At 46.3% G+C, this 12,254-nt stretch overlaps 1 protein-coding gene across 1 annotated transcript in view; it reads left to right on the top strand.

The window, feature by feature from the left end:
• The window catches only part of Cdh13 (cadherin 13), a 1,043,248-nt gene that overhangs the window by 806,834 nt on the left and 224,160 nt on the right, over nucleotides 1-12,254 (top strand). The window lies entirely within an intron of this gene.

Consider the following 12,254-nt stretch of genomic DNA (forward strand, 5'->3'; position numbering starts at 1 on the left):
AAGGTTACCCAGACTGTCCTTGGTAGAGCCAGGCAGCTCCCTATCCATGTGCCCCACCCCCCGCCATCTCTGCCCTTTTCCCTATAAGCCTTCTTCTGTAAAATCACCCAGCCCTCAGGTCACATGTCATCATACAGCGATGCCCTCCCTGAGCCTCGGTTGGACCCCATGTTGGCTTTTTGCTTTTTTTTTTTTTAAACCCAGTGTTTTAAAAGGCTTTTAGAATTAGGGGCCCTAGCAAAAATTCCTGTTTTAAAGTCTTCTGAAAATGAGACATCTAAGAATCTAATTTCCATTCACACCTTAGTCTCGGGAGATTTAATGGTCAGATAAAGTCAGTGCCCTCTGACCTCGTTAAACTGAGCCTGTGAGAAGCTCTTGTTTATATTTTGGCTTTAAGTGTGCACCCCCACCACCTGATGTGTCCCCGTCCTACCAGGTCCACCCAGCAGCTCATGTGAAGTCCTAGATGACACAGCAGCCAACTGTGGGCTCCTATCCATCTCTTGCTCTCCCTCTACCTAAGTGCCGATCCAGTAATGCAGCTCCTTGTTCCAGACACCTCTAGACTTGACCCTGGATGCTGTCTTCACCTTGTGACTTGCCAGCCTTCCTTAATGGGTTCAACAGGGTCCATTTCCCTTCAGCGTTCCCAGTGAAGCCATCTGGGGTTTAGATGTCTTCTCATCTCCATTTTCTTGGCTTTCCCACTTGTCACCTGAGTCTGGATTAGGTCAGCCCCTTCTGAAACTCTACCCCATTCCCTAGGTCTGGTTCATTCCTAGTTTCTAAGTTCACACGTAAGCCATCCCACTCAGGGAACATATTTCCTTGAACTGTCTGTCTCCTGTCTCACTGAAGCATCTACTGGCCTAATGTCGCATCATTCAAAATGGAGTCACTGCTGTAATGTGATCATTTACGCTTTCGATTAATTGAACTGTTAAAAAAAAAAAATCAGTTTCTGGGTCACACCCACCTTTTCTGAGGCTTAGTGGTCATAAGTGGCTAGCAGATGCTGACACAATACAGTGACGGCCTAGAATAACATACCAGTCCAGAAAATTCTAAATTCTAAATTAGAAATTGAAGGCTGCAGCCTGTGAATGTTTGCATCTTCACAAGTGCAGTCCAAGGACCATGACAGTTCTAATTGCACGCTCGTTGACAGAGGGAGAGAGGTGAGTTGAGTTGAAATGGTCCCAATATTTACTCTTGTGGGGCTAAGACACCAAAGGTTAGCATGGAAAATTTACAAGAAGAGAGAGAAAAAGAGAAACTCATGTTTAATCGTGGTGACCACTTTAAAAATGTAACTGTCGCTGTTTAAAAACAAAGAGGAGAGTAGAAAATCATAGCCCTTTCCCTGGACTTCATTTTCACATGCTCTCCCAACCCTCCCTGTTTCCATGGCTACTATATTGGATATGGGCGTGTACATGCACAGGTGTGTCTGTGGGTAGGTGTGCTCACACATGTGTGCACAGGTGCAAGGAGCTCAGCGGCCAACGACATCAGATGTTGGTGTCTTCCTCTGCTGCTTACTTTTTGCCAGAGATGGGGTTTCTCTCAGAAACAGAGCCCTAACTGTTTCAGCCAGACCTGGCGTCAGTAAGCCCCTGCATCTGCCTGTCTTCCGTTCACAGAGTTAGGATTACAGACACGGACCGCACTGTGTCTGACTTTTCCATGGTAATAAGGGATCTGAACAGAAGTCCTAAGCTTACAAGGCATGTACTCTACATGTACATCTACAGCTGGGCCATCGACCCAGGCTGGTATTTCCTTTTACCTTGAAGATGATTGATAGCCTCCCAGTGCGATCCATATTGTCCACCTACCACACATGTATTCACACACAGACACACATATGTAGATACCCACAAACACATGAATATACAAACACATGCTGCACATGTTACATTACACATACACCAAACACACACACATACACACACAAATATACAAACACACATAACACACCACACACACACACACACAAACACACATAACACACCACACACACACACACACATACACACACACACACACACCACACACACACACACACACACACACACACACACACACACACACACACGAGAGTCAGCCTTCTTGTAACCCTAAGCTCTCCAAAGGCCCTTACTACTGTCATTTCTTCTGAGGAAGGCAGGACCGAATAGTGTGATTTTTACCCAGTCCAGCGGTTTGTTTTGGGGGGAAAGGAGGGGTCCCTATACAACCTTCTTAACATTTATGTGGAGGACACAGAGGGTCTGAAACCCTGACTGACTCTCTTCAGGCTCCTGTTGAGTGGCCACATGTACATCATCACAGAGCTGAATTAAGCGTTCCAAACCACAGTACCCAAGCAGCCCCCGAAAAGTAGAAATTCAATTGAACTGAAATTGGAAAATCAAAGACAACGAATGACGAGCGTCACTTCTGCGGGGGCTTCCCAGAGTTCAGTGCTGAGGCAGGCAACATCGACACAAACCGGAGGAAAGAAATCTCTGAGGTTTCAGCATGTGAGCTGAGCGGACACTGCAGCCAGCCTCTGAGCCCACAAAGCTGCAGCCCCGGCTCCTTGAAGAGACAGGAGCTACCTCTCATGTTCCGATTCCCTGGCTCCCAGCATTTCAATCTTACTGGGCTCAGCTACTCTCTTAAGATTCCCGTGGACGTGTTAGGTCCCTTCTGCCAGAGAGAGGGTGGACTGCCATGTCAGTTTAATTCCCAGAGAGCTACTGAAAAGCCTCGCTATTCTAGGTGTGTTTAGACAGCTGGGCGTTCAACATTCCCTTTCAGGAAAATGCTTTGGCACCTGAGAGGGAAGCTCAGTGGGAAGAGCACTTACCTCTGAAACATGAGGACCAGGGTTCGATCCCCAGAACCCATGCCTAAAACAGCAGCATGTGGCAGCGTCCATTGTAACACCAGCTCTGTAGACTCAGAGACAGGAGGATTCCTGGGACTTGCTGGCCAGTCTAACCTAATTGATGAGCTCTGGACCACAGATAGACCCTGTCTCCAAGGAAACAGATAGGGTCAGTCTCTGAAGTTGTTCTGCAGCCTATGCACATGCACACCGACAAAGGTACACATACATCCTCACGCTAGTGTTGTTGTTGTTGGAGAGAGGAAGGCCTGGAAAGATGGCTTAGCAGTTAAAAGCGCTGGCTGCTCTTGTAGAAGACCTGGGTTCAAGTCCCAGCACCTACATGGTGACTCACAACCACCTGTAACATCTATCCCAGAGGATCAGATGCTCTCTTCGGACCTCCTCAGGAAGCAGACACGCATATGGTGTCACGAACATACTTGCAGGCAAAACTCCCATGAACACAGAAAAGAATTGTAAAACTATTTCAAAAATGGAAAAAGAAAATCTTCATGTGAGACCTATGAACTCTGATGTAAGTTAAGTTTGACTTTTCTCCCAGGATCTCAAGTGTGTGTGTGTGTGTGTGTGTGTGTGTGTGTGTGTGTGTGTGTGTGTGTGCGTGCGTGTGCGTGCGTGCACGCTCACATGCATGTACATGTGCATGTGTGTGTGCATGCCTGTGTGCCTGTGTCCCTGTGCATGCCTGTGTGCCTGTGTCCCTGTGTATGTATGTGTGTGTGTGTATGCATGTGTATGTGTCTGTGTATATGTCTCTATGTGTGTATGTATATGTATGTGTAGGGGAGGATGTGGGTGTGTCCTTGTGTATGTATGCGTGTATGTCTATGTGTGTGTATGTGTCTGTATGTATGTATATGTGTGTATTGTGTGGGTGTGCCTGTGTCCATGTGTACGTTGACACTGCCAAGTGTAGATGGATCAGAACTCCTCTGAGAGCAGTGGCTCCCTCATTGCTCCCAGTTCCTCAGCTCCTCAGTCCTCACCCGAGAGGAGACAAAGCTAGTGTCCATCCCTACCTTACCTAGAGTGGAGACTCAAAACCTATGGCTCCTGTGAGCTCGGGTGATAGCAAAGTCCCATTGACTTTCCATGTGGTGCGTTTCCTGCCGGAAAGCAGGGAAGCCATGTCCTACGGAGGAGCCGACAGGAAGTATTTGCTCTGGGGAGAGACAGATGAGCTGGCGTCAGAGAGGAGGCGTCCCATGCTGAGCCAGTGTTTGGAGCCTGCTCCTTTGTCTTCACTGTTTTTGTGGCCGGCTTTCTCACTGAGCACACCGTGAGGACGGCGTGAGGACGGCGTGGTTCAGCAGTGAGGAAGTGACCTTTCATCCACTGCATGTGGCTGGTCATCCTTTCCTGCATCTTCCTTGTTCCCAAGGACACCTTAATGAGTCTAAATGAAGCAGATGCCTATCTATGTCTTCACACTCTGAGGAGGAAGGTATTCTCTCCGCCTGCTCACTGGCCTATCTCCAGCTCTTAGTACAAAAGAGGAATGACTTGGGGGTTGAAAGGGAGGAGTGATGGGGCGAGCACAGCTGACTTGTGAGATCAGTGACTGCTACTGTGAGGCCATTGATTACTATTCCAGATTGGAAGCTCAGTGTCAACAGACCGCAGGTTGCACTTGGGAATCTGATACATTTTCCAGTGCAAGCTCGAGCTTGAGTGAATATCACTTTCTCTGATATTCTACCAGAATGATACTTTCTAAAACAAGGATCCTTAGATCTCTGATCCATCTACACATCTGCATGGCCAAGTACGGTGTCGGATGTGTAATTGAGTCAAGATGTGTTCAGTGGATAGATTGGTAGATGGGTGGGTAGCTGGCTGATTGAATTGATTGATAGGTATTTGGATGGATGGATGGATGGATGGATGGATGGATGGATGGATGGATGATGGATGGATGGATGGATGGATGGATGGATGGGTGGGTGGGTGGGTGGGTGGGTGGGTGGGTTGGTGGATGGATGGATGGATGGATGGATGGATGGATGGATGGATGGATGGATGGATGGATGGGTAGTTAGGTAAATGGGTGGATGGATGGATAGATGAATGGATGGATGGATGCATGAATGAACAGACAGATGATGACTGGGTAAGTGATCAGACAGACAGATATATAAATGACCTAAACTCCTTGAGTTTATATTATCTCAGAACATACTACTGGGTCCTCATTCCTGCATGGTTGTACAAAGAGTCAAAGCTATTTTATTTCAGTTGCTAGCTTAGTCCTACCTCTGCGCCATCATTTTTCAGTCAAATTAATGCCTTTGATGCCTGCCTGGTACCAAAAACTGCACCAGGCCCTGAGGCATAGTCCAGTGATCCACACAGGGAAAGGCAGGCCTGTGAGAATCTGCGCCTCCAACTCAAATATTCAGGGAAATGTTTGTAGAAAGTAAGAACCATGTATCCTACTCAACAAACCTGGGTTCATCTGGAGGCACCGTTTTCTTCTTTTCTATGGCCATACTCAGCCACTCCGTTCAAACAGCTCCATCTGTGCTTTTAAACTCTGTCTGGCTGCACTACAAAATAAAATCAGATAAAGGTCTCGCGGTTGATAAATGGTCTATTTAGCTGATCATCTTGGCTGCTAGACTGGAATTCATCATCTGGAATCTGCCAGCTTTTTCTGAACTCGACCACAATTTGCAACTACTCAGAGCACCTAATGGTCAGGGAATTTTTTTTGTTTGTTTTCAAATAGAAACAGTTTCCAGAAGAGGCCCTTAAAAAGAGAACCTCCCTGAAGGAGAGCCCTTGTTCTTCTCAAGGGTTCGAGCTGAGCACTTCCCCGTCTTTGTTCCAACTCACCTTCTTTATTATGCATCATCTTGCACATAATCTAGGCAGGTCATCTCCTGCCTATGAAATATGCACATACTAAACCAGATCATAGGCTCGGGGATGTCTTGATTTTTCTATTTGCAGCTGGTAAGGGATTCCCCAAAACTTCATCAGTGCCCAAAGTTTTAGGCCTAATGTGAAATTTAGGAAATTCTTTCCATGGGGTAAAGGGTTTACTTTTAGTTTTTATTTGCATTTACCTGCTGCGAGGTCGTCAGATAATTCTAGAATGTACCCAAAGTGAAAACAGAGAATGACTGAGAAATAACTTTTAAATTCATTTATATCTGTGTGCATAGGTGTGTGTGCATATGTGTGCATACATGCATGTGTGCATGAAGGTGAGTGCACAAATGTGTGTGTGCCTGTGCATGCATGCAAGTGTGTATGTGTGTATGTGTGCATGTGCGTGCGTGTGTGTGTGTGTGTGTGTGTGTGTGTGTGTGTGTGTGTGTGTGTGTGTGTGTGTGTGTTGTTACACCTGTACAGTTTCCCTCAGAGGCCCAGCAGAGAGCCTCGGATTCCCCCAGCGGTGGAGTTACAGGCAGTTACGAGCCAACCTGACATGCATGAGTGCTGGGAACTCAACCATGGTCCTCTGAAAGACCAGCAAGCACTCTTAACTGCTGAGCCATCTCTCCAGGTCCCCAGCGAATTATTTTATGCAAACAAAGTAGTTGATGAATCTGGATGCGAACCCTGAAGTCCAAAGAGAACCGTGCGCTTGGTTAAAATGGCCGGCGTTATCACATCGTCTTGTAGCTGCCTTCCAGAGACACGTGAAGGAAATTGTGAAAATGATATCAGATCAGGCTGCCTGAGAAAATACGAGATAGCATCTTCTCCATTCCATGAATAAAAATTAGAAGCAGTAGTCATATTCTCGGGGAAATAAATGTTTCGAGGCCGTTCTAATCTATGCTAATACTTCTCTCGTTACCATCATGTTTAAAAGATTGGTGATAATTGTATACAATTCAATCACGCTGCCAGGAGCAGTGTCTTTGTTTGCTCCGGTGGGTGGGACCAGAATTAGAGAGTGACAGCCTCGCCATCTCTATAAGCTATTTACTCATAAATATTTTTGTTTGGATAATTTCCTCCATTTTTTTATCACTTTGCTGCTGAGTACATAGAGGAAGAGAAAGCACATGTGAATAAATGGTCTTATTATTTTTAAAATAACACACATTATCCTTGCCAACGCGGCACAGATGGTGAACTGCACTGTGGGGTTGCACTTGTTCTGCATGTCCACAAGGAAAATGGAGCAGGATGCGTCTGGGGTGGGATGCTAAGCCCTGGGGTCTGTCATGGAGCCGCAGGCTCCTACAGATGATAGTCTTGGGGTAGAAACAGAGGTTGCTGGGTTCTCAGGCTGTGCCTTCCTCCCTCTCTTACTCTCAGCAGATTCCAGAGACCCGAGTGCATCTAACAGGCCTCCCCCGTCATCCCCACTGCCCCTCTATAGCTGTGGGTTGGCTCAACGGAAGCTACCGTTCTGTCTAGATGCTCAGTATGACTTCAGCTCAACTGAAGTCTGACCCGATAGCCAGGAGCCACGGGCACAGGCGCAGTCTTCGCACTCCAGACTTATCCACATAAAAACGCAGCTTTCACGTCAAAGGGAGTAAGAGAGAGTTTATTCTAGAGTCAAATAAGAGTGGGTGTGGCTCAGGAACACAGATTCAAATTGCCCCAGATACCATGTTCCAACATAGTGACCGCTTTATAAAGTTTTTACAGTAAATAAAATTCTAAATCAAGGTACTTTTCAAATACATTTCTGGAAACATCAAGTAGAGATACAGCAAATTAGGAATGTCTCTGTAATGGGCCTCAGGCGACATTCTTGGGCTTCATTCTTATAGATTTACCAGCGTCACAGGATATTAGGTCACTCACAGCGCTGGGCAAGGACTATTAAAGATGTGATGATGGCCCAAGGTAACTTTGCTCCTACTCCTGCTCTCCCCATCAGTCAGACTTACAGGATGGCAAGAACAGGTTTGGCTCTTTGTTCCCTGAGACCATCAGTTCATGTAGCTTCCTCCAGGCCTGTTTCTTCCCGTGCCACACTGAGGTAACCCACCATCCTTTTCTCAGGGGGAAACCGGGACAACGGAGAGAGATAAGCAGCATCGTAATGGCTGGCTTGTTCCAAAGCATTCTGTAAATCTGAGTTGAGACCAGTTACTTCTTTGATTGATAGTAAGACTGGAGATGCAGGAAGCCGTCAACTTCCCATGCTCCACAGGAAGTCAACCTAGACCCTGTCCGTGCAACAGGGAAAATGGCAGGCTCTTTCTGTTCCGGGAAAACCCAAGGTCACTGAGTTTCTAAAGCTCGGAGATTTATGTTGATGAGATTAGCAAACACTTTTCAAATCCCTGCGGAACCTGCAGCGTGTGGAGGCCCATGTGAAGCCCTCCTGGCAGGGGAGCCGAAGTGTGACAGCAAACACAGATGTAGGGGGTAGGGACACATCTGGTGCTGATTCCCTGGAAAGAGTCGAGGGCTGAGTAGAGACGCAGCAGTTAGAGCCCGGTAGTGGGAAGAGCAGCCTGTTAAACTGAGGGAAACTGAAGAGGAAGGAGTGGCCCGGAGACGCAAGACAGGAAGCTGGCACCGGAGTTCAATGGGCTTCCAACGCCTTTCTGGGGATGGCTTCCCGCTATAAATGGGAAGCTAGCAACCATCATTTAATGGTTAGACCCAGCCCTGCTCATCATGGTGTTTGCAGGGTGTTGACTTGGAGGGATGGCTCCTTACCCTGAAGGAGAGGTGAAGAAGGGCAGCAAAGAAGCATTAATGAGAAAGACATGGGAGGCTCAATGACCAAACGGATGCTCAGAGTTCCCCTACTAATCAAGGAGGGTGATGATGACTGCGCCTTGAATCGCAGTTCTGTCATCTAGTTTTCTGCTAATAAACAGCCTATTTTGAGCCTCCTGTTTCTGTATGTACTTCTTTGAGCACTAGTAGTCACGTGGCTGGGTAGTCAGTAGTCACGTGGCTGGGTAATCAGTCACGTGGCTGGGTAGTCTGTAGTCACGTGGCTGGGTAGTCTGTAGTCACGTGGCTGGGTAGTCTGTAGCCTTGCGACACATGTTAAATGAAGACATGGTTTGCCAGTAAGAGAGCTTCATTTTTGGTACTTTGACAAATGTTTTGACTCGTGGAATTTTCTCTTCATTCCACTTTGTTTTCTTTTGGGTCTTTGTACATTAAAAAAGAAGAAGAAGAAGCTTCAGATGTGAGTTGGTGATGAGAGTAGAGGACTCTTCTGTCACCTTAAAACCCTTTGTCTCATTTTATGTGGAGTTGCCTTTAAAAAAATGAAGAAGTGATCTCTCTCAGAGGGCTTTTCTTTTCTCCCTTTCTCATAGCAGCCAAGAACTGGTTGGTGAGTTATTACAGATTTTCCTCATGAACAGACTTCCCAGTTTTGAGGTTACAATGACAGCCTTCTGAACCACCCCTCCTATTAATGCTTCAGTCTAGAGGAGTGTCCTCTAATTTAGGACAGGGTTCTGGCTGAGTTCTGGTGTAAAGTGGCAGAGAAAAGCAGGACAAAGCTGTGTTCTTGCTAGAATGAAAGCCCGACCTCTCAAGACAAGCTGCATGGGTGTCTCCGAGTGCAACTACAGACTTAACAGTGCGGTCTCAGCCTAGACAGGATCGCAGGCAAAGCTGTGGTTGGTTCCCACTATAAAGCAGTTTGGAGAAAGGCTCCACCTCAAGCTAGCACAAACTATTAGTACAGGGCTTCCAAACACAATCTCCAGGGTCCCAGGATTGGAGCTACATGTGTGTGGTTTGAGAGAGCACTTCCCTGCTGACAGTTTTCTTCACGTGCACGAGACTACATCATATTGTTAATTAGAACCCTTCAGGAGACCTGGGACTGTCCTGTCAGGTTCAACAGCCAGCAGGGCTGCAAATTTAAGACCTTCTGTCAGCTCAGAGGTGAGCATACTTTTTCATTGACACCCAGATAATAAGTCTTTCTGGACTTAAGGACTTGAGAAATCTGCAGAGATGGCCCGGTGGTTAAGAGCACGCACTGCTCTCACAGAGGACCCAAGTTCAGTTCCCAGCACTCACACTGGATAGCTTACAACCACAACTCCAGGGAATTCTGATGCCCCTGTCCTGCATGGGCACCTGCGTCAAGTTCATCTACTCACATATACATACGTGAATGTGATATAAATAAATATTTTTAAATTTTCAAAAGTAATGAAAATAAATATTTAAAATTTTTCAAAAGTATAAAAAACGATTGATGAGTCTCTTACAGGGTACTTTCATAATTGATGGAACCATTTTGGAATTTTTTTATATAAAATGGATTTTTTTCCAGTGTGTGAGCAATCAAAAACTAGCCAGCAGGTTGACTTTGACCCACAGTCTGTAATTGGCAGACACTGACCTTAATGATCACTGGTCAAGGTGGCTGAAAAGTGGTGGCCTGACATATTGATTCTCACTTATCTCCATGTGTCTGTAGCTGAGGGCCACTCCATGTACTGAATCACAGTTATTTATTGCCCCCCTGAAGAGCAATTATCTGAACAGAAGTGAAGCCATGGATGGTGCGTCTGCCTTCATTCTTTTGACAGCAAAGTCTGTTCCCCTCATTGTTAAGAAACAGATTAACCTCAGGTAATTAAATCTTGACTCAACATCAGATTGTAATAATTAAAACAATGAGTCCAGCCTGAGAATAATAAAAGGGAGAGTATTGTCTGACGTGGACCTGCGGGCAGCTTCGAGAATACCCCATAGGTACTCAACCCTCGAAAGTGTCAAAATCTGGGGTGAGGCCATTTGAGAAGGACTCTTTCTGACAGGTCAGGGCCCCACAGTAGAGAGAGAGGGCTCAGTTGGTGGCCATTTTCTTAGCAGAACTTAGAAGCTAGGGGAATTGCCAGCAGCACCGGGGGATGGAAGTAGCAGAAGTGGGGGTTATAGGTGTGTCCCCACATTCTTAGGCTCAACAGTGAACCCTTGTGGAATGGGAAGGAACCCAAGCATTTTCCAGAATCACCTGAAGACAGAAAGGGGTGTCCTGCACCAGGCTCAGACATTTCATTCAGACCTGGAACTTGACCTTGTGGCTAATCTGAAATGAGACTATTGGGTTTCTGCTGTGGGTGACACCTGTCAGGCACAAAAATATGTGTGCCATGTTTAATTGACTCTCAATGGCAATCTCTCAAGGTGGATGAAGAAGTCCTAGTTACACAGAGGAAAAACCAAGGTTACTGAAATTTGAACCCAGCTGTCTCACCTCCAAAACCCATGGGTACTTTCCCTCTTACGTTTGATCAGTGCCACCACTGTACATCTGGGAGGAGAAGAAGCAGGTTATAACCTGTTGGGAATTGTTCTAATGTTTTGACTTATTTCGGCTCCCAAAAGCTACACCTCTAGACTTGAGGATCCCTGTCCCCAGTTGGCTTTAACTGATAATAAAGAATTGTCACATAGCCACTGGTTGGACAGGAAGTCTGGGATGAGGCAAGGGACTGAGAGATGGGTGAGAAGAGGAGAATCACCGTGTCTCGGAGGCAGAGGGATCAGATTTTAAGAAAAAGAAGAAAATTTATCCAGCAATGTAAGTGTGGAAAGAGGAAGCAGCCATATTTGGGGGTGGGCTACTCAGAAGGTAACAGAGCAGCAAAGTTAAAACATAGATTTAGAAGATGTTAGGGTTGGAGAGATGGCTCAGAGGTTAAGAGCACTGGCTGTTCTTCCAGAGGTCCTGAGTTCGATTCCCAGCAACCACCCACCTATAATGAGATCTGGTCCTCTCTTCTGGCCTGCAGACATACACGCCGGCAGGCTGCTGAATATATCCTAAATATATATACTCTTTTAGAAGATGTTAGTCCAAGGATACAGGAAGAAAATATAAGCTAGCCTCGAGGAGGATTAGAAGGGCCCAGCCATTATGCTAGTCAAGGCACATCAAAATTAACTGTCATACATATGTCTTTCATTCAAGAATCCAGAGAGCTCTTGAGTGGGTGCAGCACCATGCAGGACCCGCTGGGAACCCAAGTGGTTGGGCCAGTTCACCACTATAGTGAGTCAGCTTTCAACACATGAAAGCAAAATGCTCTGATGTTTGAGCAGAATGTTTGTTCTGGCCTGGATGTAGGCTTCAATTCCCACTGCTGTAAGGATGGGGCGCTGATATGTCAGTGTGTGTAGGGATGGCCGATTGTGATTGGACAGCCTATCAGTGAGGAGATTTCTGGGAAAAAAAAAAAAACTGGTCTCCCTCTCTGAGCAGCCATTAACTACCCAAAGCTCTTTATCTAAGGGTGAGGCCTTGTGAGACTCCCCCATCCATATTGAGATCTCCTGGTGTCATTGTGCTGGGTTCATTTAGGTGGCCATATTGCTAAGATTTCATGGGTGTAAGTTTCATGTCATATATATGAGACACTAGCTCATATGGCCAACACTATAT

This window comes from Rattus rattus, chromosome 17 (genome assembly GCF_011064425.1).
Source record: "Rattus rattus isolate New Zealand chromosome 17, Rrattus_CSIRO_v1, whole genome shotgun sequence".
In the NCBI taxonomy this organism is placed as follows: domain Eukaryota; kingdom Metazoa; phylum Chordata; class Mammalia; order Rodentia; family Muridae; genus Rattus; species Rattus rattus.